The following is a 27,664-nucleotide window of genomic DNA, read 5'->3' as shown; positions in this document are numbered from 1 at the left end:
GATCATGGGCAAGTCACTCCTCTCATGGGTCTTAATTGTCCCATCTCTAAAATGAGAAGAATAATGCCTGTCCCCAACTTCTAACCTCAGGATCTAGGTCATCAGCAGATGGACCCAGAACTCCTGGCTCTGCTGCTTATGATCTGCTTTTACCCTGTCCCCAGCCCCTTGCCTGGGAAGTGGCCCCCCTAGAAAGCCCTCCTTGCATCCTCACACTTAGGCAGCTGACTTTATATAGAAAACAAGTCAGACTGTGATAAATGCAGAAATAGAGGTGTGAAATTGTTCTAGGAGCAAGGAGGAGAGAGAGTTGATGGATCTCCAGGGGAAGGAGCGGGGGTAGGGTTGGGGATGGCTTCACCAGGAAGGGATAGGTTGGGCCTTAAGGATGAGTAATGTTTCAGCTAGTAGAGAAGAGAAAGAGCATTCCAGGCAGAAGGGGTGACATGAGTGCAGGCTGGGAGTAAAGGCTGGGAGGCACGAAGCCATCTGGTGTGTGTTTGAGCAATGATGAGCTAGCTCCTCGAGCAGGAGCCGAGGTGGGGAGGGAGCTGCTGGTTGGCCAGTTGGAGGGAGGCCATTGAGAAAGAAAGGGCCTTGAGTGCCAAGTTCAGTGTCAGGCCCGTGTCCTAGGGGAGTGGAGAGGGGTGGGGGCATGGAGTACTAGGAGCAGCAGCCCTTTCTGCAGGGCACAGCAGGCCTCATGGGGCTTCCTGGGCCATGGAAGTGCTCCTGGCCTCCCCCAGCCCCTCATGCCAGGCCCAGGAGGAGAGCAGGGCCCAAATTCAGGGCCTCAGTAGGCTCCTGCACCCCCTGAGCTCTGCAGAGTGAGCAGGTTTGATGGAAGGCAGGCATATCCCTGAGGAGGTGTCTTTTTGAAATAGATTCAGTATGAAGGGGCAAGTTTCCAGCTAAGACAGGTGACAAGAAGAAGCAAGAAGGGTGGGAAGGTGAGCTCATCTGGGTCATGGCATTGGAAGGGCCTGGCTGAGCCCCAGGTGCCACTCATGAACCCCATCCTCCTCTGACCTCCTAGACATATGGCTGCAATGGAAAACCCTCAGGGAATCTGTTACACCTGGCTTCAAATCCTGACTTTGCCACTTACTATCTATGTGACCTTGGACTTAACCAAGTGTCTTAACCTCTCTCCGCTACCTCTTTTGTTAAGCAGAGACTATAATATCCACTTTCCAAGATTGTTGTGAAGATTAAATAATAATAAGAGCTGATCCTTGCTGGCCACTGATCACATCCAGGCACTGATCTCGCTGCTCTACCTGTACTCCCTAACCCCTTAGCACAGCCATGGGAGGGAGCCACCTTTATTACCCCCCTTTACAAGGAGGACATTGAAGCACAGAAAGGTTAGGTGACTTGCTCAAAGTCACACAGCTAGGAAGTAGCAGAGCCAGGATTTGAAGCCAGGCCATCTGGCTCCAGAGTTTGTGCTCTGAACCCACACACTCAATATGAGATAATAGGAGCAATTTGCACATCACACACGGGATACAGAAAAATGCCAACTATTGCCTTATTTTTTAAATCCTACAAAAATATTTATGAGAATGAATGATTCCTGAGAACGAGTCCTAGGGCTGGAGAGGGTATGCTTCTCTAAACTTGGACACAAAATGAGATGGGGCAGAGAACTGACATCACCCAAGGACTGCTACTTGAGCTAACTTATTTGATCCTCACCACTACTCTTTGAGGCAGGTGTTATCCCCATCTTATAGGTGACAAAACTGAGACTTGGAGAGCTAAGGTAACCTGATCAACATCTCCCAGCCAGTAAAGATACAGCTATAAATGGACCCCTGTCTGCCTGACTCCAAAACCCACGCTTAACCACCCATACTGCACACCCTTCAGTCATTCATAGATTAAAAACAATGATAACCACAATATCCCCAGGGGATGGTGGGATGCCCTCTGCACTTGGTAATGCTTCGGTCCCATGTGTAATTGGTTCCATTTTCCTGATTCAGCAAATATGCTGGGCATCAGCTTTTCCCCTGCACACACTGGGAAGGGGAGGATTAGAACGTACAGAGAGTAACAGTCCAGGGTGATGGGTGAAACCAGCCTAGAGTTTTAAAGGAAAATTGAAAGATAAAAAGCATCCCCCAAACAATCCAGCCAAGCCGAAAAGAACAGTGGATCGCACCTCCTCTGGCCTTCTTGTCCCGTGTGATGAGGTGCTCCATCCCCAGCAGGGCAAAGGGACAAGAAGGTGCCGGCTTGGAGGTCAGTAGGTCTTAAAACCCTGACATCTCAGCAATATTTCCCTCATCCATAAAAGGGAGAGGATTGTGGTACCTGCCTTCAAGGTTGTTGTGAAGATTAAAGAAGATGGTACCTGTAAAACACTTAGCACAGGGCGGGCCACACAAAAGTGCTCAATAAATATTTACTGTGGTTATTATCAAGGGAAGAAATAAGTGTAAAGGAAGGCAGTCAGGAAGTTTGGGAGTGTTGGGGGAGAGCCAGGAAGAAAACAGGGTGAGGAAGAGGATCAGGAGGGGAGCAGCAGAAGGGGAGAGGGAGACGAGACAGAGGGAGAGGAGGAGAAGGAGTGCAGTTGAATGGGGTAGCCGCCCCAGCCCCCCAGGCATGGCCAGCAGTGCAGGCTCAGCTCTAGCCTTGGACTGATTCAGCCTGACCCCTGGCCGCTCCCCCAGGTGACTGTTGAGACAACTCGGGCTTTCCTTCTGCATCTTGCTGCCAGATGTGTCCCTGGATGCCATCCAGAACAGCTGTCTTCAGACGTGCTCAGCTACAAAATGAGGACCCAGAGGTGTCAGGAAGGATAAAGGATAAAGAAGCCTGGGAGGGGTGGCCTCAAAGAGGTTGCTGAGCAAAGTGGTGTCCACACCTCCATGATCACCCGCCCTGGGTTTCAGTCTCCCCATTTGTGAAATGAAATCCTAGGGGATGACCTGGCATTTCACACCATATGATGCCCATTCTCTGTGGAGTCAGCAGTCAGCTGCCCCCCCACACCTTGTCCTGGAAAGTATGGGCAGGAACTTGCCCTCCTGGGTCCTGGAAACTATCCTGCCACTTTTCAGGATAGCCCCTGTGGTTTCCACGGGAAGAGCTCATTAGACAGGCAATCTGAAGATTAGAACATGAGCTGTGCTTTAGAATGTTTCCCTTGGGGTGGAGCTCAGAGAGAAGCAGCAACTTCCCTAAGGATGAATAGGGAGACCACAAGGTGTTTTGATCTAGGATGAAAGAGAATCACAGTCGGGGACATTGAAAGTGTGCACCCAGCAGGCACCGTGGGATCTTTGACAGCAGACAATCCTTGGTTAAAATCCTCTCCATCACTGACTCTTTCTGTGACTTTAACTGAGTCCCTGAACCTCTCTGGCCTACAGTTTTTTCATGTGTAAAATGGGGATAATAATGTGGTAGTTGAACTTGGGCTATAGAATGAAACCTCCTGGCTTTGAATCCTCAGTACTTACCAGTTGTGTGACCTGAATCAAATTACTTAACCTCTCTGAGCCCCAATGTCCTCATCTGGAAATGAGAATAATAATAGGACTTGCCTCATGGGGAGGTTGTGAGTTTAAATAAAGTAATGCATATATGGGGTCTGGCACTCAATAAATGACTGTCATTAATTATTACTGTTGCTATTCTATTAGTATCATTGTGTGCAGTCTAAAAGGTATTTTAACTGCCAAGGCACTGATGATCTGTCCACCTGCCCTTCATTCCAGCCCAAGGCCCCAGCTTTGCCCTGATCACAGAGTTCTCTAGCACGGAGCATCTCCCACCCTGCCCACACTGGATGTGCCAGAACAGAAGCAGGGACTGGGGCAGCCCAGCAGAGTTGCACAGATTCCTAACTGGGAAAATGCCAGAGAAGCTCTTTATTACTGTCACTGCAGAGGCCCAGATGGGGCTGGTGGTCAGGGTTAAATCCGGGCTATGTCCTGGCGCCACTGGGCAGCCAGACTGACTGGAGGCCAGGGGAGGTGCTGGCCTACTTGTGCCAGGAAGCCGAGGCCAGAGGGCCGGGGGTGGGGAAACAGGAGTGAGGAGACGGGACTGGGATTCCAGGCTGTCATGCAAGAGGTCATACATAGGCAGGTGTACCCGGGGTTTAGGTATTCCTGGGGGAGAGGGTGGGGAGACAGGCCTCAGGAAAGACCCCTCCCCTCTAAAGGCAGCTTGGGCAACCCTGCCAGGTGCTCCTACCAGACGAAGCTGCATTCTTGAACCTGAGCCCTGCTCACCACCACTCACACCGAGCATCACACCACCTCCAGAGATTCAGCTCAGTGGTCAATTCCATGACCTCCACCATGGCTGACGGGATGGGGCAGCCGCATCTGGCACTGTCCATGGTCCTGAAATACCCCAGGGACAAGAGCTAAGTTGGTGACTCCTACCCAGCCTTTTCTAGGCGCTCTGGACCAGGTGATGACTTTAATTTTCTGTCTTGATAAAAGGCATGTGATTTCTTTTACTGTGGCAGAACCAAGAGATTCATGACTTCAGACATCACTTTTTAGGTGGCTGATTGATACCATGTTCTTTTGGCAGTTCCGTCACGCCTACCACTTCTGCTATTTACGCCCTTGGAAAGTCGGGGATCCCATATTCCCTTCAGTCTCCTCCCCCTTCTGAGCTCATCCCCCCTGCCAATACCCTCTTGGATGATCACAGAGGGACCCTACAACTTCTCTAGTCTCACACCCTCATTTGTGAGGTAGGAACAAGATGTCAGAGAGGGGTTGCTCCAAGATCACAGAGCAAACCTGGGGTCAGCACCCATGTCTCCTGACCCCATCAACCTTGTTCCCCATCATCCCTCACTTCCACTCTCCCTCCAGGGGAAAAGGGACCCACAGGCAACCCTGTGGCGATGGAATCTCCTTCCAGGGCTTTTCCAGAGAGAGCACAACAGTTAACATTTATTTCTGGCTTACTCTGTGCCACTCACTGTGCTGCTATGTGCTTTCTGCACATTTCCCTGAATCTCCCTCTATGAGGAGGTGTGGTCACTGTGAGGAAAGGAACTCAGAGACATGAAGTGATTTTCCCAAGGCCACAAAGCTAGTATGGGGCTAAACTGAGATTAAAACCAGAACTTTTTAGGTATTTCTGACACCCCTCCCCCCTTCCAATCCAGTCCTAACAATAAGAGCACTTCAGTGTTAAAACACTCAACCTGGAGGCTATAGTCTCTTCCCCACGATGGGACAGTCTTTGGCCAAGGCCACACTGTTCTTTGGTAGGGTGCTGCTCTTCCCCCAGTGCATTGGCCCTGCTATAAGAAATGCCCCTTGGGGTCTTACCCTTTATTGACTTTTACTCTTGAAGAACTCAACAATAGTTCATCTTCTCCAAATGTTGGGAGTCAGAGCAAAGGCCCCTGGAAACACAGATGGGGGGTGAGAGTGCTGCCTTGTTGGGAGAGAATTATGCTGCAGCGTGAATATTGATGAAGCTGTAATTGGCTCTTTCTCTCAGAGCCTGGGTGTCTGCAGGCCCAGGCGCTGGGGCTAATTGTTGCAGGCAGTTAATAACTTGGATTGTATTCACTCTGGCGCAGGCTGCCTGCTTCCTTGGAGGAGACAGGAGAGTCTGGGAACAGGTGCTGGGCTGGGCAGCCTGTAGAATTCTGGGGGAGACAGGAGAGCAGGGCTGCCATCTGCCCAGCCTCTCCCAGGCCCTGTCTGCAGGCACCCCCACCCCAGCCTGACACTTCCCAAGACCTCTGTCTCTTCTCTTGAATGACTGGCCCCTCCATCCTCTTCCCTCATAAGCTCTTCCAAACAAATGGAGCTTCAGGGAAGAGGGGAATGGGGAGAGGAAGATTGTGCTTTGGGGTATTATGGACAGCTTTTGCCCAGCAGGTATTAATGATGATGATAATAAATTATTGATTACCATGCACCAGCCTAAGTGCTATTTTGCACACAGACTGTCTCATTTATACCACCACTATGAGCTGGGTACCTTAGCATCCCAGGACTAGAAACTGGGAGTCGTGGGATGCAACCCAAGTTCTTCCACTACCTTATGATTGGACCTGGAGTTGGGAATTTATTCACCATGAACTTGGGCAAGTTTTCAGAGTCCTTTTGCAGCCATTATGTCATGTAAAGTACAATCATCCCCAAAAGTCATGGAAACAGATATTGTTCATTCTATCACATATCTCTCTAACTATATAAGCTATAGTTATATATATTTAAATATATACTAATTATCAAACTGTTACCTATAAATCTGTGACTCACCTCAGCTGAAAAGATAATTGCAGGCATATCTGGGCAGAGGTCATTATCACTCCCATTTTGCAGGTGAGGAAACTGAGTTTCAGAGAAGTGATGTGGTTTGCCTAAGGTTAGACAGTTAATAAAAGACATATACAAAAATCAAACTCACTTTCCTAAACCTAGGGCTCTTTGCAGTCTGCCAGCAGTTCATTTGCCTCTATGCAGTTGCTTTCTGGAGAAGGTAAGGTTGGGGCTTGGGGGCCAAGAGCTCCAGAGCCAGTATGTTATCATACTGAAGAGAGAATTACTTACAAATATATTTACTCTATTCCCTGGTGCTGGGACAATGGAGGAACTGTCTTAATTTGCTGTATTTTTCTAAGATAAACATCCCCAGCTCTCCCCATGTGCTCTTCCCCTCAGCTGCTCAACCATCTGGTGGGAGGATTTAATTTGCACACAGTCCCCCTCACCAGGGCTGGGGCAAAGAAGCAAGGGGTATTACGGACAGCTTTTGCCCAGCAGGTATTAATGATGATGATAATAAACTATTGATTACCATGCACTAGGCTAAGTGCTATTTTTGTGCACGGATTGTCTCATTTATACCACCACTATGAACTGGGTACCTCACCATCCCATTTTATAGATAAGAAGACTGGGGCTCAGCAAGGTGAAGTAACTTTCCCAAGGTCACATAGCTGGGAAAGGGTGGAACGGAAACATGCTTTACTGGGAGTGGTGGATTCAGAGGCTGGGCTCAGAAGCCCTGCTTCAGTGGGTGATAAAGTAGAAGTAGAAATAAAGGAGTAGGAGCTAGGGACAAAGCAGCCCTTTATAGTCATATCCCTTACAAAAGAAGGCCTTTCAATTAGTCATGAAGATAGTATAAGAGAAAAAGCTTATTGGCACCAAGAGGCATTTAAATTAGACTTAAGAAGAACTTCTATCAGGCAGGGCTGGAACAAGGGACCAGGGCAGAGGCAGAATCTCAATCTCTGGAGCCTTTGGGGTGGGTCATTCTGCACCTGGAGTCACCTTTGATACTCACCTGGTAGTCAGAGAGGCCTCAGGCAGGTGCCCTGCGGTTGCACAGGGATCTGATGGCACAGCATTCCCAGGCCCCTGTAAGCAGGCTTCCCGCAGGCAGAGCAGGGAGTGGAGGGGGAGGAAGGATGAGGACAAGGGCCCAGGAGGAGGATTCTCATATGACTTTCCACACCCGCGCCAGCTCCTGCTGCCGCCACTGTTTCCCCTTTACAGCAGGCATATTTCAAAGACCCGGTTCCATTTGCATTTTTAAAACCCAGCTGATGGCCTGGGAAAATTGCATCTTGCTCAGTGTTCCTGGGTACCACGCTGCCCACCCCTTCCCCCAATTCACACAGCCTCTGTCTCTGCACCCTCCACTTCCAGAAGATCCCCAGCAAGGGCAGAGCAAGCCCTGCACCCACTGGAGAGCAACCAGAGGCCCCGACTATGGCATAGCTAATGGCAGGAGTCAGGCCCTTGGATGGTGGGTGAGAATTTCTTCAGAGCCCTTATCAAATCCACTAAGACTATTTCCCAGGGGAGTGGAGGCTGTGTCCCCAGGCAAGGGCTAAGGGTGGCATAGCACCACCAGGCACCTCAATGGGGCCCCCTGTGGATTTGACAGGCTGAGAGAAACGTTGCAGGAGCCTTGGAGAACTTTGAGGAGGCTTCTGGAAACAGCCTAAAACAATCTGAAAAGAATCAAGCCATTCACCCAGCAAAGAAAAGCCCAGCTCTCAGCTGGGCTAGGGAACACACTTTGTGTCTCCCCTATTTCTCCCTTAAAAACAAATCTTTTCCTTGTTCTCCTTCCTCCCACCCTCCCCCATGGCTCCAAGTTCTCTGACAAGCTGCCTTCCCTCTGAGATGTGGCAAGTTGGAGGGAAGTTTTCAGGGGGGTGCTGGGTCTCCTCCTTTATTAGGTGTGTACTCTGATCTTGGGACAGCAACACACACACTCCCTCCAGCTCTTGGGAGAGGTCTCCTGTCTGTCTCTCCCCTTACAGCTCAAAGTGACAACTCCCAAGGCCAGGAGCTGCCCCAGCTCTCATGTCTTTGAGGCCAGACGGAACTGCCAGGAGTCCCCTGACAGACCTGGCCAGCCTGGCAATGACCCTGAGCACACAGGGCATGAGTGCCAGGCAGGGACACCGGCTCGGGCCATTTGCTTCTGTATAGATGGGCCCTCAGGACATCAAGGTTCATAAATACCAATGTGTCCAGTTGGCAGCCAGCCTGTGGGTACAGCTCCCAGAGACTGCACACCAGAAACAGAGCAGGAGTGGCAGGCAAGGAGAGGGACTGCCAGCTCCACCCAGCATCCTCAAGTTAGAGATGCTCCCAACTCAGTTTTCTTTCTTTTCCTTTTGGAAATAAGGGCTGGGGAACAGACATGGATTGAGCACCCCCTGTGTGCCAGGTGTGGGAGTTGGTGTTTTCATCTCTTCCACAGGCTGGAAACTTCCTGAAGGCAGGCACCGTGTCTCGCCCATCTCTATCTTCCCAGTCCCTCCCTCAGTACACACTCTGAAGGTGTATGACCAACTCGTGGCTGACCCTTCACACATCACTAAAACTTCACTAAAACCTCACCATCCTGCAGCTCTCCTGGGGGTCCATATTGGCTCTCCCCAGGTGACACCAAGGCCAGTGCCCTCAGAGTCCTAGTGCAGAGACATTTGTCAGGACACTGGCCTTGGCTCCCCAGCCCCTCCTCCTTGTGGCTCTCTGGCCAGGAGTGTCAGGCAGATGCGCTAGAACTGGAAGGTTGCCCGGTCCCAGGGGCTGGCATGGCTCCGGACGCTGGTGCCAGAGAGGTGAATGGAGAAGAAGGGAGGAAGGGTCAGGAGCCTGGGCTTGGCAACTCCCTCCTGAGGGTACTCGGGGATGCCCTCGAGTGTCCAGGAGGCTGGTGACTTGCCAAGGCTGGGCGGACGGGCTGGAGAGGAGAGCGGGCAGAGAAGAGACAAGGGAACCCGGAAAACTCAGGGGTGGGGTAGGGGGGGCCGGCCTGAGCCGCTTGCAGAGGCCGAGACAGACCCCCAGGGGTCGCTGCGCTGCTAGCAGCCCCCACCCGCGGGTATTGGGGCCCGGCTGTACCACGGCGCGGCTCCCGCAGGGGGAGCGACCGCCACGGCGGCGCCTGGCTGCAGGCTCCGGAGACAGCAGCGCGCGGCGGAGCGCAGGCCCTCGCCGACCGCTAACTCAAGGCCTGGTGGCGTGGAGGCCGGCGGCGCCAGTGGCTGGGGGCCGGCGCGATTATAGAGCCTGCCCCGGACACCCCCATATCCCGTGGTAGGAGCCGGGACCCAAACAAAGGCGGGTGGCAAATAAAAGGCGGCGGCGGCCCTGAGTGCTCAGGTTTGCGCGCTGGAGACCGAGATCCAGAAGAAGCTGTTCCCGGTTTGTGCGCTCTGGAGCGGAACGCGGAGCCCTGGCCTCCTGCAGCTCCGAAGAGCTTCTGCCTGCGACTCCTGTGACTCCCGCGAGGGGACAAGTCCGCACGGCGGGGTGACCGCCACCTGGTCCTGAGCCCCTCGCCCGCGGCTCAGCCCAGCTCAGCTTTGGCGGCGGAGGTGAGTGCGATGGCCGCTGGGCGCAGTCGGGGTCCGGGCTGGGGGATGCATCGCTCAGGAGGAGGGCAGGAGACGGGGGAGCTCTCCACACCACCACCACCATCCCCATAAGCCTGCGCCGGGCTGCGTGGAATTCTTCCGCTGTCCCGCCAGCCGGCCGGGGATGCAGGCCTTGGAGCCCCCTGGGAAAGCCGGCGTGCGGCGGGCAGAGCCCAGAACTTGCTCCCCACGGCCCGACCCCATCTTCGTACCAGCTCCCCTCGGGGCCTGAGCAGCCTTGGTCCGCCCAGATGAGTTCGATGTCCAGAAACAGCGAGGCTTCTGACCTCCATTCCCCTGCCAGTCCCCACGGGGATGTCTGATTCCGTAAAAGTTGAGCGTCAATCCGAAGCCGCCCCCGGATCGGGCCCTAGGCCCGGCTAGAGTGAACGAAGGGGACAGGAAAAGGTTAATGATCCCCTTTCCAGCCCCCAACCCCACTTTAGCGCGCTCAGGCTCTCAGTGGGACATTTTCCGAGCCCTGCGGGCTCAATTAACCTGGCTGCACGTCTGACCCGGCGCGCGGGGCTCTGGGGCAGGCTGGGCAGGGCTGTGGAAGCCGCGCGCGAGAGGGTCCCCGGGCTCTGCCGAGAACGCGAACAAGGGTGGAGGTGGGGTTGGCCGCCGGCTGCGCTGTCGGTCGGGGAAGATTCCCAGCTCGAGCGGCGCCGAGTCCCGTGAGCCAACCCCGCCTCTGGGAGAACTTTTCCCAACTCCCCCGGGAGGCCCGCAGCTGAGCTTTCTCCCCTCGGTCCTCACCGCCCCGCCGCGCTCGTCGGCTGCCTGCGGTCGCTCCTGAGCTGGCCGCAGGACCCCGCAGGTCCCCAGCGATCTGCGCCCCGGGTCAGCACCGCGGACAGCGCCTCGGGGAGGTGACGCGGAGACTTAAACCCACGCGGGCGCCCAGGGACACAAGCACCCACAATCACGCACACGCTCACCCACACCCACAGTCCACCCACACACACACACTCCCACAGGCCGCCACACGAGCAGATCTACTGACTACAAATAATCCGTTGGCGCAAATACACACCGACCCGTAGGCCACAAGCGCACACAGTCCATACACAGACCCAAAATCTGTGCACACGTGGATGAACACATCTTCCCACTGGCAGCATCTTCAGTCCAGGCCCTCACTCAAGGCTGCTGTTTCCGGACACTAAGCCCCAGATACCAACCCCACCACCTGATGTCCACACCGATGGCTGTGATGCACAGCCCCACCGGCTTCTGTGTGCACACGCATGCATGCACACACACACACAAACACAATCTGTCCCACTCCTGCATGAGAAGCAGCAGCGATGCAGAGCAACCTCTGCTCCTACTGCAGACCTGGGGATGGGGAAGGAAGGGAGACCAGGGCAACTGCCAAACTGAGGAGGGGGGTTGGGGGGCTGTGGCCCAATGGAAGCTACCGGCTACAGCTCAGCCACATGGATCTTTACATTTTCTGAGCTCAGGGTTCATTTTGCTCCACTCACCAATTCCTTGCCAGCTCCCCTTCCTCAAACCTTATTCCAGACACATCTCCTCTTACAAGCAGGGTCCACTCCTCTCTCTGCAGTATTCTTTACATTCACTTTCTGTCTCTTCTTTGTTTCCCATCCTGTTCCCTTCCCCAGTGTTTATCTTTCACTCCTTTTTTTTTTTTTTTTTTTTTTTTTTTTTTTTTTTTTTTTTTGTCTCTCCCAGTCCTTCTTCCCAGCTGCCTTTACTCTTTCCCAACTTTCCTTCAGACTGGGTCTGACGCAGTCAGGCTCTGACGTGGGCTCAGCCAACCTTAGGGGAAGCTGACTGTTCTCCTGGGCCTTCTCAGCTGCAGATTCCACAGCTCCACTCCTCCCTCTTTGAAAGTCCCCACCACAACCACCACCAGTGACCTCAACAGCTTCTCCCCTCCCTGCAATTTCCCAGAGTCCCCAGGTCTCTCCAAGAGGCTAGGAAACTGGGGATGGGGAGTTCCCAGTATCATGCCAAGCCCCTTCCTCCCTGGGGATTTGACATTTTGGAGGATCTGGTACCCATGCCCTGGCTTGACCCATGACACCTCTCCTGCTGTTGCCCTTCCAATCCAGAAATGGGGTTGGAAGAGGAGCAGTCCCAGCAGGGTGTGATGGAAGGAGCACTGCCCTGGAAGTGGGGAGCCCTGGGTGCTAGTCTCAGTGTGACCACAGACTCAGTGTGCCCTTGGGCTAGCCATTTCTCTTCTGTAGGACTCAGTCTTCCTATCTGTAAAAAAACAAAAACAAAAACAAAAAACCAAGGTTGGAAGAAGCGATCTTGAGGCCTCCCCCTTTCTTTCCCATGATAATCTGGGGCATTGACTCTCCGGTGAGTCTTTTGAGTGCAGTGGGATTGAAAATCATGGTTCTATCCCCAGAGATTATGGTACCTTTCCCCTTCCTCCAAGCTCCCACCACTGGTAAAGCCCCCTGGGAAAGGGATGTTCAGATTATTTCCATTACAGGACCAGAGATGCCAAGTCATTTCCTTTAGTTCACATAGCTCAAGTGTAAGCTCTATGGGGACAAAGATCAATTCTACTATCAATATATCCTCTGCATGAACCTCTGGTTCTGTAGGTAGTTGCTCAATGAATGAATGAATGAATGAATAGAAGAGTGGGAGCTTAAAGCTGGATCTTGTGACCCCCAGAGGCTTGGAATTACGGGGTAAGCCCTTTACTCTGATTGTTTAGATGTATTTCCCTTGTCTCCACCCTCCTCCCCTCTTGCCTACTCATTCAAAGTCTTCAGATCCTTCCTCCCAAGAGGCAAACCCTGATCTGGCTGTAATGGCCACAGAGAAGGGCCTGGCTGAGAGCAGCTTTAGAGTCCCTGCCCGGTGGGTAGGGGCTTGCAGTAAGCCCCAAGTCTCTAAGATGCCACCACATAGGCTACCCATGGCCAGTTGGTTCCTGGCCAGGATATAATGTGGTGGGGTTGGGGGGAAGCAGTCGTGGCTGACATTTGGCTGAGAAGCCTCTTCTTACAGTCCCACAAGCTGAGTCCTGCAAATATCGCCTTTACAGAGGAGCAAAATGAGATGCTTAGTGATGAGGTGGTGTCCCTAGGGGCAATCAGCCAGCACACTGTCACTCATAAAAGGAGAGACTCAAAAATGGTAGTGGTGGTGACGGTTTTGGTCGATGATAACAGTTTATTGGTGTTGATAATGAAACTCACATTATTATAATCAGAAGCTCAATGATTAGCCTCTTTGGTTGCCTTCCCCCTCTTTGAAACTGGTTCCCCACTGAGCCTCTCTTATACTCCATGACTCCCCACCCAAATATGAGAAAACCGAGGGCTGGGACAGTGAGACAGGGTTGTCCAATCATCTATCAGTCCTTACCAAGGAAAAGGGCTTGTCAGTTGAAATCCTCCTTGTCTCTGCCCACCCTCCCCCATCTGAGCATGCTTCCTGCCAGAGGAGCCAGGAGAGGTGTCAAAGTCTGTCAAAACACCCTTCCGAGCTGGATTCCAAAGCACCAAAGCCCAGGGAAAATAAATAAAGAGAGCAGCATCAACCCAAAATAGAAACATGCACGAACTCACAAATATGCATGTTTTCCAAAAGTCACATTTCATGGGCAGGCAGTGTGGCTCACGCTCCAGCTGCTTGACAAAGACCAGAGGCAGGGATGTGGCTGGAACTGGTCCAGGGAAGGTGGCAAAACCTCCCTCAGTGAGCTCATTTGCCTGACCATGGGGAGACCAGATGGCTGTGCTCCCACTGCCCACTAGCTGGAAGGCACATGGGTGGGAGGAAAGATGAGCATGTGGCTCTGTGTTCATCAAAACTCTTTGGAAATGGGCACCAGAAAAGGCCGGTGGCTTCAGGCCTTCCACCTTATAATGGGAGCAGCAGGCTGGTAATAATGATACCGATAACAATAGGGACCATTTGTTGAATCCCCACTGTGTGCCGAGTATGAGGCATTCACACAGTCTATCTCACTTAAACCGTCTCACAGCATATGAGTTGTTATTCCCATTTAAAATATGGGACAACTAAGGTTCTGAGAAGCAAAGAGGCTTGCCCAAGCTAGAAGAGGCGGAGTTGGCATCAGATTTTGATCTGAATGAAGTGAAAGTCCCTATTTTGCCCACTGCCCTGCATTGCTTCTGGTTATTTATTTACTCATTCATTCAAGAAATATTTTTTGTCAAGAAACCCATTTATGTGACGGTTTTCAAAAGAATGTAATTTCCTCTGCTGGCCGGGGCAGGGGTGAGGAGCGGTACTAATGCCTGAGTGTAACCCTGGTCGCCCCTCACCTGAATCTGCACCTGAGCCAGGCTGGGGGGGGGGGGTGTCTCACCTCTGCATCTGGGGCTCTGTCCGCATCCAGGAGCGCCTGGACCTGTCAGCCTGGGGGATGGGCTTGGGCAGGACCCCCACAGTGAGGCTTGGACCATGAAAAACAAGTTAGCTCCATAAGAGGTCAGGGCCGTGCCAGGGGCCTCTGCAGATGGGGAAGCTGCCTCAGAGAGGGCAAGTGAGTTGCCTGGTGTCACACAGCATGCGGGTGGCAGAGCTGAATCTCAGAATACCAGCCAGGCTGCCTCCTTGAGTGTGTGGGAAGCATCCAAATGGCACCAGGGAAGGGGGCTGAATGATGCTGGCAGTGATCCTAACAACTTCCTCCCCAGCACAGAGGTGAAGCTCAGCACCTTTCACTGCCTGAGCTCTGTCTTCCACATCCCCTCTGACATCAAGCCTGATCCTGCTGCCATGCCCCACATCACTACCTCTTCATCATCATCATCAACAATAGTAGCGCATACGGGAGCATTTGCCATGTGCCAGGCGCTGTGGTAATGCTCTACATCTATTAATTGCTGTCATCCCCACAGCTACCCTAGAGGTAGATGTACTTCTGACTCCATTTCACAAATGAAGGAACTGAGGCTGGAGAGGTTGAGTGACCTGCTCAGATGGAGCCCAGCAGAGCCCCTGCTTGCAGGTTTACTCTGAGCAGGGAAGGGGAGGTTTGGAATCAAAGAGAAGGGCGGGAAGGAGCTGATGGGCAGCAGCAGGCTATTTATATCACACCTCCAGGCCTTGTCACGCTTGCTGGCATCTGTGCCAGCAAAAGCTGTGCCTCTGCCAAAATCTGGAAGGAAGACGACCAGTGCAGGGAGGGTGTTACAGAGTCCCTGGAGGATGATGGTACAGAGGCTTAGGGGATGGACTCAGGGAGAGGGACCCATGAAGGAGGGGCATCTTGCCCATAGCACCCCCTGGTGTGCCTTTGATTCTGTTTCTCCTTCTGAAAGAACCAGACTGGGAACTTAGGCAATTTAGAAGTGGCCCTAGGATGGCAGGTTAAGGTCTTGCCGTTTGCTGTGAACTTAATGTTTGGGGACCATGAGAAGGATTGGCTTGTATTTAGATGCCAGCAGATGCCATCCAGGTCCCTTGCTGGGGGCACTCCTTGAAGCCAAGGAGTGATGTCCTGAGAGCCATGTCCAGGCCCTCACACCTCCTCTACCAGCAAAGGCCTTCTCCTTAATCTTCCATCCCACAAGCATTTGCCGGACAGCACCGCTGTGCCAGGCACTGGGCATGCAGATGTGGAAGAGTCTCGGTCTCTGTCCTTGAAGAAGTCACCAGAACCCCCCATCCCACCCCTGGCACCTCCTGCCCCTGGGGTCAGAAGGGATGGGTGGACAGTGATGGCTCACCCAAGTCCCCCACCTGCAGTCGAAGAGGATCCAGCCTTCCCCTGGGGCTCAGAGGACACGATCCAGGCAAGCGGTCAGTGCCAGCATCGTGCAGGGTCAGGAGGAGCGAGCTCCTGTGCCCTCTGCCCTGTTTGATGTCTTGGTGGGAGAGAGGAGTGTGGTGGGGAACGCTCCTCCCTGTGCAGCCATCTGCCCCGAGGCATGTGACACATACACCGGCACGTGGACAATGCACCCATTGCCACTCCTTAAGAGAGGAGACTTAAGTGGCCTACTGGAGCCACTCTTGTCAGGAAGAAGAATGTGGCAATTTTCTCGTCTCTGGAGAAGATGGCTTAAATGGGGCTCAGGGTCGGGATGGCTGGAGCAAATTGTTTTCCTGGGATGTTTAGAAAGGATGATACGCCACACCCACCATATTGGCCTTTGTGCTGTCCTGGGGGATTTCTGGTCTTCTTAGCTGGGGACTTCCCCAGGGTGATCACCCTAATGATAAAGATGATTATAGTAATGACCTATGTATTTTGAATATTTACCACCTGCCAGGAACTGCGCTCAGAGCTTGGCAGGTATTATCTTATTTCATCTTCATACCCACCCTAGGAGGGGGTTACCACTATTATCTCCATTTTAAGAATGAGAAAGGTGAAGCCCAATTGCCCGCCCATTGCTAGTAAGCAATGGAGATAGGATTCAAACCCCAGCAAGCTGAACACAGACTTCATAGGGACAACTGCCATGCCATGATTAAGACCCAAACTTTGGTCTTTCCATTGACTTTATTTTGGTCTTTAGGGATGAGAATGATTGAAGCCCAAATTACTTCTGAACCCTTCAGTAATCTGAGGTCATGTGGGCTCGGGTGCATGCTGGTCAACAAGGGGCCGTGGGGAGGTCATTTGCTTTTTGATGGCCAGGCAGCCCAACAGATCACTTTTCCAAGGTCCAGACATGGGCAACATCTGGGAGACTGGCACAACATCTCTGGCTTTCTTCCATATGCTTCCCTTTTTCATCCCATGTAAACACAGCTGGGACTTGCACCCCCCGGACACAACCGCATATGGGAAATTCTTGGTTAGGAAGAATTTGCTGGTTTTAAATCATCATTTCATGGCTTCAAAAAGGGAGGATGTTGGTTTCAGTTCCTCCTTGAAACACAGGTCTGAAAGACATTAGACCAAACTAGTGAGAAATCAGGCTTTGGGGAACTGTCAGCAGCCAGAGGTAAAACCCCCCTCCTTCCCTTCTTCAGTCAGAGAAGCTGGGGAAGGGCTGGCTGAAGAAGAAACTTGCAGGCTGGTAGCTGCTGCATGTTCCCTGCAAGGGTTCCTGCCTTTCCAAGCAGGACTTCCAGAGACTTTGAGCACATGGCCCCAGAGTAACAGAGACAGGAATTTATGATGAATGAGGACATGTCGGCCAAGAGTCATTCTTGGGCACTACTGAGCATGAGAATAGATCGGGCCTAAGATCTTCCAAACCTTTGGTAGGAAAAGATTTCAAGAAATCACAAGGTTAGGATTGTGATAGTTTAACGGAAAGTTCTTATTCTGTATAGCAAGGAATGAATTAAAAACATGAATGAATCAATGGGAAATGTATGAATTAGTGAATGGGGCTGAGGGGTTTTGACGGCCAGGGCCATCAGTTGGCAGGGTCTCACCCCAAGTACTGATGAAGGGAAGGGCCCTATTCTAGTCTCCTGCCCCACTGCAGCTCGAGAGAACCTCCTCCAGGAAAAGCTAGAGCTGCCCTGTTTTCTAGAGGAAGTGTCTGGGACATGGGAGCCTGGGGAGAGGGAGCTTTGGCTCTGGATTAGAAAAAGCCCTGGACAGATGCCCCTCCTGAAGCAGGTGAGTCCAAGACTGGGGTGGTGACAGCAGCTGCTGCTAAGAGGTTGCGCAGCTATTCAGAGGTTGTGCTGGAAGATTACTGCTGGTAGCTCACCAGCACCCACTTTGCCTGGGACAGCATAAGCATCAATTTGCCTCATTTCTGCTCTTACCAGTCTGAAAGACTAAGTGGATTTTTTTCTCCCTCTGCAGACCTACTTTCAAAGCACACCCAGACCCCCACTCCTCCGGCTGGTCCCCGTCTGCCCTGGAGTAATGAGGGGCCTTTAGCTCAGGGTCCTGGAGAGACGATCTGAATCACTGAACCTTGGCCTTTTGCTGTGTTCCCCCCACCCCATTCTGCAGGCCCCTCTGGTCATGGGGCTCCTCTGGCTCCTGGTCATGGCAGGCTGAGGGACCCCAGAAGCTTCAAGGCTGATGGAGGCTGCAGCCCCAGTACCCCGTTCTCCTTCCCAGCTGACTCCCCTAGCCCTGAGCCACCCCCATCTTCTCTCTTGCCTCACTTCTTGCTGATCCTTTGGGAACTCCAAATTACAGAACCGGGAGGTATCTGAAAGCTCATCAAGTCCAACCCTCCCATTTGACAGAAGGGCAAACGGTGGCCCAGGGAAGAGAAAAGGCTTGCCTGAGGTCACAAGCAAGTAGGAGATAGAGTCCCATTACCCTGGAAGGATGGTGTGGGAGGTTTCCTCTAGACTGGATAACACTGAACCATTGAGCAGGGCTGGGGTGGGAGGGTAGGGGCCAAGGATTCTTGAGCCCAGAGAGCTTCACTAAATCTCTCCTGGTCACTGGGGCTCCTAGAGGCCCTGAATCCTCCAGGGACTTTTATGGGAAAGGCAGCAGAGCTGGGGGTGGAGATGCTTCCACTTGTTTACCCTAGCTGCTAAATTTGTATGTCATCCCCTGATGCTTCCACTCACCTCCCTTCCCTGGGGCCCACCCTCTCAGCCAAGGCTGTTCCCAGACTGGCTCAGGGAGCAGACATGCGGTGTGTGTGTGTGTGTGCGTGTGTGTGTGTGTGTGTGTGTGTGTGTGTGTGTGTGTGTGTGCCTTCAAGTGCATGCTAGGTGGGGTTAGGAGGGCTGGCTCTGGGACTCCAAGAGTTTCAGACATTTAAACTCAAATCTAACATAGTGGGGAAGGTACTGAGAAAAGTACACAGAATTGGGTGCAAATAAGTCCCTTGATGTCTTTCAACCTCAGTTTTCTTGTTTGCAAAAAGGAAATAATACCTAAGAGTAGACAAACTATATGAAAATTATCTGCAAGCTGTAAATAGCTGCATCGATGTGAAAGACTGTCCCTCAATCCCCCAGGATGAGAAGGTCAAGGACAGGGAGAGAAGCGGCTCTGGCTTGGGGACTCCAGGGCCCAAGCAGCCTCCAGAATCTCCTTGTCCTGCCCCTTTGATCTGGTGCTGATGTCCTTTGGCCTCTCCAAGCCCAGGCAGCAGGAGGTAGGGGGCACCCCCAGTTCCCCAAGGTTTGCCCCAAGGTTTCCCACTTTTTTCTAGGAAGTGAAGCTGGGGACACAGCCCCCTTCTGGGGCTCCATTCTAATGAACAAAAGTGGGTTGTGACACTGGGGTGGGGGGGTCCCCACCTGGTCTTGATGGTCACTTGACAATTTTAAGCACGTTGCATTAGGTACCTTTTTTTCTTGTTGCTTGCAATTTGTCCAAAATCTTCTCTTTGGATGGTGTGGGGCTGAGAAGAGTTTTGCAATGTCCCTGGACCCAGAGATTGTGGTCTGCATGGGTGGAAGTGGAGGAGGGGTGGTGGTCTCCAAGGCCTTCCCTAGAGCCGGGAACTTGCAAGTGGCCACCTGCTGTGTCCCCAGAAGCTGATGACACCCAGTACACAGTCGTTCCTACCGCCTGGCCTGAAGTTACAGCAGGACTCTCCCTACATGTCCCACCTCGGATAATACAGGAACCTCTGCGTAGGGATGGAGAGGGCCCCTCTCCCACATCTGTCCCCTTCCTCAGCCTCCTCTCCCCACCCCTGCAGCAACTAAGAACCCAAGGTGGCAGGCTTTAGAGAACATCTCCTCCTATCCCATCATCTGACAGGTGGGGAAACAGCCCACCAAGAGATGTTAAGTGACTTGTCCAAGATCACACAACAGGTGGTGCCTGATCAAGACCCTCCTCTCAGCCCCCAGAGCCACTTCTGCCCCAGGCTCCCTTACTCTACCTCCCACCTCCCCTCCCCACTCCCATCCCTGCTCAGAGCTTGAGCTTGCAGGAAGATCTGGCGTGAGCTGGAGATGCGAAGGGAATTGTTTTACTTATTTGTTATTTGGGTCTCAGGGAGAAAGGGGGCACCCCCAAACTCATCAGCCAGAAAGGAATCCAATTTGGCTTTTATGGTCATGGTTATTCATTGTACATTGTGGGGACCTTTTTATTTTATTTTTTATTAACCCAGCAATCTGAGGGCTGGGGAGCTGGACTGGCTGCTGGGCCCAATGTATCCTCTGGGTTTGGCAGCCTCAGAATCTCCAGCCTCACGCCAAGCTCCAGGCTGCATCCAGGACTTGGGCTGGGGACGGGAGAGGGGTGGCAGGAGGGGGCGGCCTGGATGGGCTGGCCAAGGCACACAGTGAGGGTTCTCAGGAAACTTCTGGCTCTTCAGCTAAGGGGCATCTGAGGCCCTGGCCATATTGTAAGTGTTGGTTTTATCATGTTTTTTCTGCCTTTTCCTCTGAGATGCTGAGGCTGCTTCACCAGCAGGTGCCACGTGCCAGGGCTGATGGGGCTGGGCTGTGAGGCCCGAACTGTGCAGCCAGAGAGGAGGTTGTCAGAGAGGGGTGGCAGAAAAGGTCCCACTTCCACTTCTTCCCTTGAGGGGCAAGAGTGGGTCCGCCAGAGTGAATTTCCTTTTGGCAGAAGGGCACAGTGTTTAAAAAGCATGAGCTCTGAAGCTGGCCAGCAGAGGCTCCAATGCTTGCTACCTTGCAGAGCTGAGGTTGGATCTGAGATGATGTAAGCTGGTAAAGCACGCAGCATGTGCCGGGAACACTGGGGTGCTCAGTGGACAGAGAACACAATTGATTAATTCATGACACTTCTCACTCCCCACCCCAGCCTCTCGCCCAGGGCCTGGCACACAGGAAGCACTTAGCCTTCTATTTTCCTTCTCCGCCTAGGCCTGCCAGGGAGAGCTGATCAGCAGATCAGGGTGGCCTGTTTGTGTTCCCCTTTCTGGAACAAAGTTCTGTTCATGGCCCCAGTGCCATCATTTCTCCCCTCCTGTGGCTGGAGGAAGAGACGCACTGAGGAGTGGGCCCTACCCAGCGGTCCAGGCAGCTGGAGTCCATCCGCAGAGCCCAGTGGGCAGGCCAGAGGCCAAGTCACCTGCTGCAGGAAGCCACTGGGAACTGGGAAGGGTGACCAGGGCAACCGGGACTTCCAAGGGATGGTCCTTAGACCATCTGCCACAGGATCACCCGGGAGTTGGTTTAAATACAGATTCGTGGGCACCCACAGTCTGATTGGCAGGATCTGGTGTATGGCCCAGGAATTTGCATCTTAACAAGCACACCAGGTGATTCTCATAAAGTCTGAGGCCCTCTGAGGTAGAGAATTAAAGATGCTGTTCTAGCCAACCCCCAGAAGGGGCCAGATTTGAGGGGGCTCCTCCCATCTGAGAAGTGCACAGGAATCACACTAGCAGCTATGATTCAGCAAGGGGTTAACACCATCCCCATTTCACAGATGAGCAAACTGAGGCTCCAAGAGGTTCAGTCAGGTCTATCTGACTCCAAATCCATGCTTGGCTCCCCTCCCTCCCTTCTCCCCCCACCCATCCCCATTGCCCAGCTTCAATCTCTGTCCTCCAGGAAAAGTAGGTCCTGGATGCTCTCAGCACCCATGTCCCTCTTAGTGTTAGGGGCCCAGCTCTGTTCCACTGAGCCTCCCAGAGAGGGATCATGCAGAGCTGGGGGAAGCAGCTGTGGCTGTTGGGTCCCTCTCGTGCTGGCCGGGATGTCGCCGCCGGTCATCTAGCACAGAGCCAAGCTTCTTGGCCTGCTAGGTACTGAGCTGTCGGGTTTACGAGTCAGCACCCACAGTTTCCTCACCAGCTGCCAGCCCTGGGAGGCCAGTCGTCTTCCCTCTGCTCCTTCCCTGCAGCCTGCCCTTCTCTGGGTCTCCTCCTCATCTGAGAAATGAGCTCCCACCCATCTCCCTTCCCTCTCCCTCCCCCAACCTGGGCTCCACCTTCTTTTTAGGGCCCCAGTGGTCATGTGTATTCCTCTGCATTTTCTGCCCTCTGCTGGCAGATTTAGCCAATGAGGATGGTTTCCTGGGGTGTAGGAGGAGCTGGGGCAGGGAAGACTGGGGTGGGGGGCTAGGGGGTGTATTTAGGATTTCTTACTCGAGGAAGGGCTCAGGCAAGTGCTGGAGGTCACCCAGCCATGCCCCGTCCTCTGTGGGTTTGGAGGGCATCCCAGGCTCTGTTACCATTTTCATCTGAGATTCTGGGTGAGACTTGGGACTTCTTGAGAGAAAACTGTGGGAGGGCCCCGTGGTCCAGCCACTATGACGGGCACTCCGCTTCGCCCCCGCGTTCCCTCTGGAGCGCTCCATGCCATGCTCCTATTGAAGGGAAGGCCAAGCCCCGAGCTCAGTGGAGTCCACTTCCTTACATTGTGCGCTGAGCATGGAGCAGAACTGCCGAGAGCAGAGTGACTTTGGGTCTTATGGGGAAGGTGCAAACCTTGTTAAAGGGCAGCGGGTTTCTTCAGTGATTGTTGATGTCTCAGCTCTCAAGGAACTCAAGGGCCGCCAGGTATGGTGAAAAGAGCTTGGACTTGGGAATCAGCGGACCTAAGGTTCAAACTCTAGTTCTGCCCCTCAGTAGCTGTGTGGCCACAAGGGATTTGGTTTTTTAAATTCTGTGAAATGGGGATGCTCATAACGGTTCTCTTGCAAGGCTGATATGAGGATAAAAGATGACGGTTGAAGAGTGCTGGGCACATGGTAGGCTCATGGCTAATTATTATGTTATAAGCCTCTTAGGGGTGTCAGGGTTTCCGCACTGAGCCAGTTGGGCTTTTAGCTTCACCCCACCTGTGTGCCTCTGCCCCAATTTCACCCACGATGTCTCTGGTGCTTTTCCAGTCTCCAGGGCTGGGAGAAGGGCTTGGGACTGTGGATGGCAGGCATGTGGCCCCAGCAGTGTCTCTGGAGGGTGGCAGACTCTCAGGAGGAGAATCAGGACTTGGGACAGTGATGCCTAATTGGGACAAAGGCCTCCTCTTTTCCGTTCCCCCCTTCTCCACTCCAGGTTAGCGGACCTCACCCAAGGGGCAGACCATCACCTGGAAGCAGACAAGGAGACATTGCCCCCACTTCAGCATATCGGGGGTAAATGGGGCTGTTCAACTCAAAATAGTCCATTTTCAACTTCTTCTCAAACCTAAGGGTAAAAGAATCAAAGACCCCAAGAGATTTCCAAGGGCCAGAGCTGAACCAGGGAAGCAAAACACCCTGAGTCAGGAAGAAAAGGCTGATTAGCTCCTAATTGCCATTAAATTATGTATACATATACGTATTTTAAGTCAAATCTGCATGTCTAATGTGATTTTTTTGATTACATTTTAATAGTCTGGCTGGGATAGGCGAATGAAGAAGGCAGGGTTCTCTCAGTCTTCGCCAGAAGGAGGGAATTTGTCAACAGGGCGGCCGGGAAGCACAGGGGTGGGCGTGGGGGGTTGGGGGGTGTCCCTCATCCCTCAGAGCTGCTCTGGAGAGGAGAGTGGCCCGGGCGGGGATATCTTTAAGGCAACACTGCCTCCCACTACAGTCCCATGCTGCCCAGATGGAGAAGTCCATCTGGCTTGTGGTTTCAAGAGTGCCTCCTTCCTGAGACCTTAAAAATAGCTTCCCTGTTTTGACTCTTTGGATTCACATGTCATGTTCTCCAGGCCTGGTTGTCCCATTGGGGCTGCCAAAAACCACCCCCAGAATCTGGTGATGTTGCAGAACGAACACCCCTTCAAACCAAGATTCTCACTAATCTCACCTGGAATAAGTTCCTTCCCTTGCTGGCTCTCAGTTTCCCCATCTGTAAAGGGAAGGAGTTGGACTAAGTAGGTTCTGAGATCCCATCTGGGTCCGACGGGCTGTGTTCATTTTTAAAGACCCCTCTCTCCATCTCAGGGGAAAAGTGGACCCCCCTCCTTTCATTTACCCATTGGGCATTTGCCAACTTCCTGTCCCAAGATCCTTCTTTCTAACTGGGATCTCTCCTGCTCCAACTTAAGCCAACTCCCCTTGCTGTCTCTCCTTGCAGGACAGAGCCCTCCTCCCTGCCTGTTATAGTATCTCCTCAAAGAGTTGAAGGCTGCTAGCAAAATCCCTTCCATACACGCATTCTGTTTTTAAATAACATTTATTTCCGATTCTAAAAGAAAGGCTTACCTGATCACTGCAGAAAAATTGGCAATAGACAGATATAAAGAAGAAAATAAACACCACCTGTAATCCTCCCAAGCAGAGATAACCAGAGTTAGTGGGTTTTATTTAAATGTGTTTATATGCAGGAGTTTTTTTCTGTTATAAAATTGGGATTATGTGCAAATGTGACTCTGGGTTGCCCCAAACCTGGCCCTTGAAACTAGGTGAGGCTCTTGCTTTCCAGGTCCCACAGGGCCTGCTATTCCCTTTTAAGGCAGCTGTCCCCACTGCTTTTCCCAAGAGGAGGGAGACTTGTTCCCTGGATCTCTGGATGTGTCCGTGCCCACCTTGGTTCATGGGTCCCAGAATCTAAATTTTAACCAGGCATGTGGGGGGAGGCAAAGAGATGGGGCCTTGGTCAGGGACAGAGCACCCCTAAGGCCCCCCTAATGGAAGGCCATAAAGGGTGATCACCATCCTACTCGGGGCCTTTGTATGAGTCAGTGACGGAAACCACAGAGCTACCCTTAGTGACTTTCCACGGAGCAGCTGGGGCACCTCGCTAAGTTAATCAATTCCTGTCACTTGAGAAAGGAAAACAAATTTGTGATTTGCTGCCCTTCCCGCCTGCTGTGGAGAACCTGGTGAGGTGGCTGCCGGCTGAGTCATCTGGCATCAGACCCCCACCCACCTGTTGGGCCTCCCTTGGTTTGGTTTGTGGGCTCTCAGGTGGCACCCCACCCTCCTTGGCCTGCAGCCTGGGAAGCAGGAGTCTGGGGCTCCTCGGAGACTCAGAGATGTCACAGCTGGTGGGACTTTGGCTTGACTGTCCCACTGGCAGAAGGGGACAGGGACCCAAGAGAAGTCAGGACTTGCCCAGGGTCACACAGAAAGTTAGTGGTTGAGCCAGCCTGGAGCCACATCCATCAGCCCACCAGGCTGGCATAATTTCCCTGTGGCAGCTCTTCTTTTCAGGGGTGGACTGGAAAGGCAGGGGGGAGGCAGAAGGGGGGGTGACAGACAAAGAACTCAGCACGTCCACTTTCCCCCTTGTCCATGGCACACTCTTCAAGCTCCCTCTCACGCCAGGCAGAAGTAACCCTAGTCTCTGCCATGCACTCACATTGTTTGCTATCTGACTGTCCACTCCATGCAGGAGAGAGTTCTATCTAATACCTAACCCAAATTCTTCAGAGATTTCCTTTCCTTCCTTCTTCCAACAAATATCTTCTGAGCACTGACCCCATCCAGGTGTATTTTAGGCCATGGGAACCCAGCAGGGAACATGACAGTCAAGTCCTTGCTCTCCTGGAGCTCATGCCCACCCATCTGTGGGGCTCTCCCTGGGAAGCGGGATGGCCGTGACTGATTTTCTGTTCACTTCAATTCAGCAAATGCTACCTGCAGGACATGAAGTCACACTTAGGGAATGGAACGCCCTCACAATCGCTCCAGTTCCCATTGCTCCATAGCCAACTATCCCAAAACTTAGTGATGTATAGCAACCATTTTATTATGTTCATGGATTTTGGACTCTGTTGATCAGGTATTTGGATAAGGCATAGAGAGGGAGGCTTCTCTGTCTTCCACAGTATCTGGAAAGACTTGAAGGCTGGGGTTACTCAATGTCTGGGGAGCTGGAATCACCCAGAATCATCTTCACTTACATGTGCTGGCTGTCTGCTGGGACATTCCCAGGAGCCTTTCCATGTGGCTCTCCACCTGGGCTACTTTGGCAACTGTATTCCAGGGACAAATGTCCCAAGAGAGCCAGACAGAAGCTGCACTCCCTTTCACTAACCTAGCCTCAAAATCACATAGCATCACTTCTGCTGTAGCTACAACCCATCCCCCACCCCACCCCAGATTCAAGGCGGAAGGAGTGCAGACCAACTCTTGATGGGGGACTGTCAAAGTCACATTATGAGAAGGGCATGTGAGCTGGGAGATATTGCTGTGGCCATCGTTGGAAAATGGAATTTGCCACATGGTGTTTTAGGAATCATTTAGCTCACAGTCTTTGATGGAAAGCAGAGTATAAAAGGATCATAGCTGTTGTTTCCCCAGCACCTACCACCTGCAGGCACTGGTCAGCTGCTGCATATATCATCCTTCCCACAACCTCTATGGTGGGAATTGTTATCTCCATTTTACAGATGGGAAGACTGAGGCAATTACACTGCCTGCCCTAATCACACAGCTGGGATTTGAGCCCAAGTCTGTCTGCCTCCAAAGTCAGAGCTCTTAACACTCCGCTTCGCTGCCTCTCCCTCCCTGTCCCTAAGTAATTTTCACCCCCAGGCAAAGTATGTAAAAGCTTCCACAAGCAGCTGTGGGGTTCAGATCTGGGAAGGCTTCTTGCCAGAGATGACACGTGAGCAATAAGAATTATATTTGGATACCTGGAGAAGAGGGTGGCATTCCTGGTAGAGTAGCAGTGGGGTAGGAGAGCCCCAAAACTGCCAAGGAAGTTGCTATGACCCAGGAATCCTGACCCTCAACCCCCTCGTACTCCAACACATTTTAAACTGTATTCCTACAAGGTAGGCTGAGGCTAAGGGTGCAGTGATGAACATAGTCCCCAGAAATGCAAAAGTGGACCCTGGCCCTTTCCTCCCCTTTACCATCAGCTCCCTCCTTTGGAGACTGGGAATGGGGCGGAGGCTCCCACACCCCCACTTCCTCGCCTAGACTTGGCTGTGCCAAGAGATGGTGTGAGTCTGAGCTGCCTCTGGTTCCCACTCAGGAATTTCTTACAAATATGAATCGGGCTCAGAACAGTTAGCGCCCAGCAGCAGGCTCCTGGCAAACGGGAATTTTCTTCAGTTTGTCGATAGGAATCTTGTGATCACAGAAGTGGCCCCTCCCCTCCCAGGCCTCTCTCCCTTTCAGATCTGCATTGTGCAACTCTCCTTTCCCCCTCACCTTGGTCACCCCCAAGCACACTTTCTTCCTTCTTTTTCCTATTTGCATCTGTCTCCCTCCCTTGCTCTTTCCATCTGTCTGTCTCTGACTCCCTCCTCCTCACCCTCTCTTGCTCACTTTCTCTGGGGTGGCAGCAGCCCCCTCTCTTCCCGGACAGACTGTCAGATTGAAATGGAGCACTCTAGAGAATGTTAATAAGAAAACCAGCATTAATTAGTTAGCTCCAGCATAATTAGCATCCTCCCCTCGCTGCCTGGCATCTAACTGGATAATGAGTATCTCTTTGTCCAAACAGAGGGCAGGCAGGACAGTGAGGCCAGGAATGCGGGAAAGCCTTCCTCCCTTCCTCCTGCCTTCAGGCCACCCTGCTGGAGTCCTCAGGCTGCCCAGCCTTGCCCTCTCCTGCCAGGCCCTTCTGCTGCTTGTACCCAAGTCTCAGGGAGGCAGATGCTTGGCCCTTGCCCATGCCCAAAGGTCTGATGTTGCTGGAGCTGCATATCAAATGGTCTGAGCCTGACAAACAGTGGCTGCAGCTGCAGCATCCCAAAGAAAGGGTGGGGAGTTGCTGAGGGGTCTTGAAGGAAGCTGGGACAGGCACTAGTCCTGACACAGCCTGTGGGCAATGGCTGAGCACATTACAGTCCCCAGAGGGGAGCAAAGAAACCTAATAAAGTTCTACATTGACTGCAAAGTGCTTCCACCTGTGACCTTCCCCACACTCCAGTGAGGCAGTAATGGCCACCTCCATTTTATAGAGAAACACTCTGAGGTTCAGGGAGGTTCACTGTCCTGCCAATGATCGCACTGCCAGGACCCAAACCATGGTCTGCTGATTCCAAAGATCACATTCTTTCCTCTCTACCCTGATACTTCCCAGCGTTATTTTA

The 27,664-nt window shown here is 52.6% G+C and overlaps 1 protein-coding gene and 1 long non-coding RNA gene across 3 annotated transcripts in view; one reads left to right on the top strand and one right to left on the bottom strand.

The window, feature by feature from the left end:
* Positions 1 to 2,530: 2,530 nt before the first annotated feature.
* Positions 2,531 to 7,400, bottom strand: LOC119521075. The gene is made up of 4 exons (XR_005214296.1): positions 7,297 to 7,400; positions 6,267 to 6,367; positions 5,319 to 5,395; positions 2,531 to 2,779 (listed from the first exon to the last, which is right to left on the bottom strand). It is a non-coding gene; the product is annotated as an uncharacterized LOC119521075 (long non-coding RNA).
* A 2,260-nt stretch (positions 7,401 to 9,660) lies between these two features.
* DISP3 (dispatched RND transporter family member 3) overlaps positions 9,661 to 27,664 on the top strand; it is a 50,699-nt gene continuing 32,695 nt past the window's right edge. For both annotated transcript variants that reach the window (XM_037828524.1, XM_037828523.1), the window contains exon 1: positions 9,661 to 9,853. The gene's annotated coding sequence lies outside the window, so the exon portion shown is untranslated. The remainder of the gene's footprint in view (positions 9,854 to 27,664) is intronic.

This window comes from Choloepus didactylus, chromosome 2 (assembly GCF_015220235.1).
Source record: "Choloepus didactylus isolate mChoDid1 chromosome 2, mChoDid1.pri, whole genome shotgun sequence".
Lineage (NCBI taxonomy): Eukaryota > Metazoa > Chordata > Mammalia > Pilosa > Megalonychidae > Choloepus > Choloepus didactylus.
This window is presented reverse-complemented; position numbering and strand designations above follow the sequence as displayed.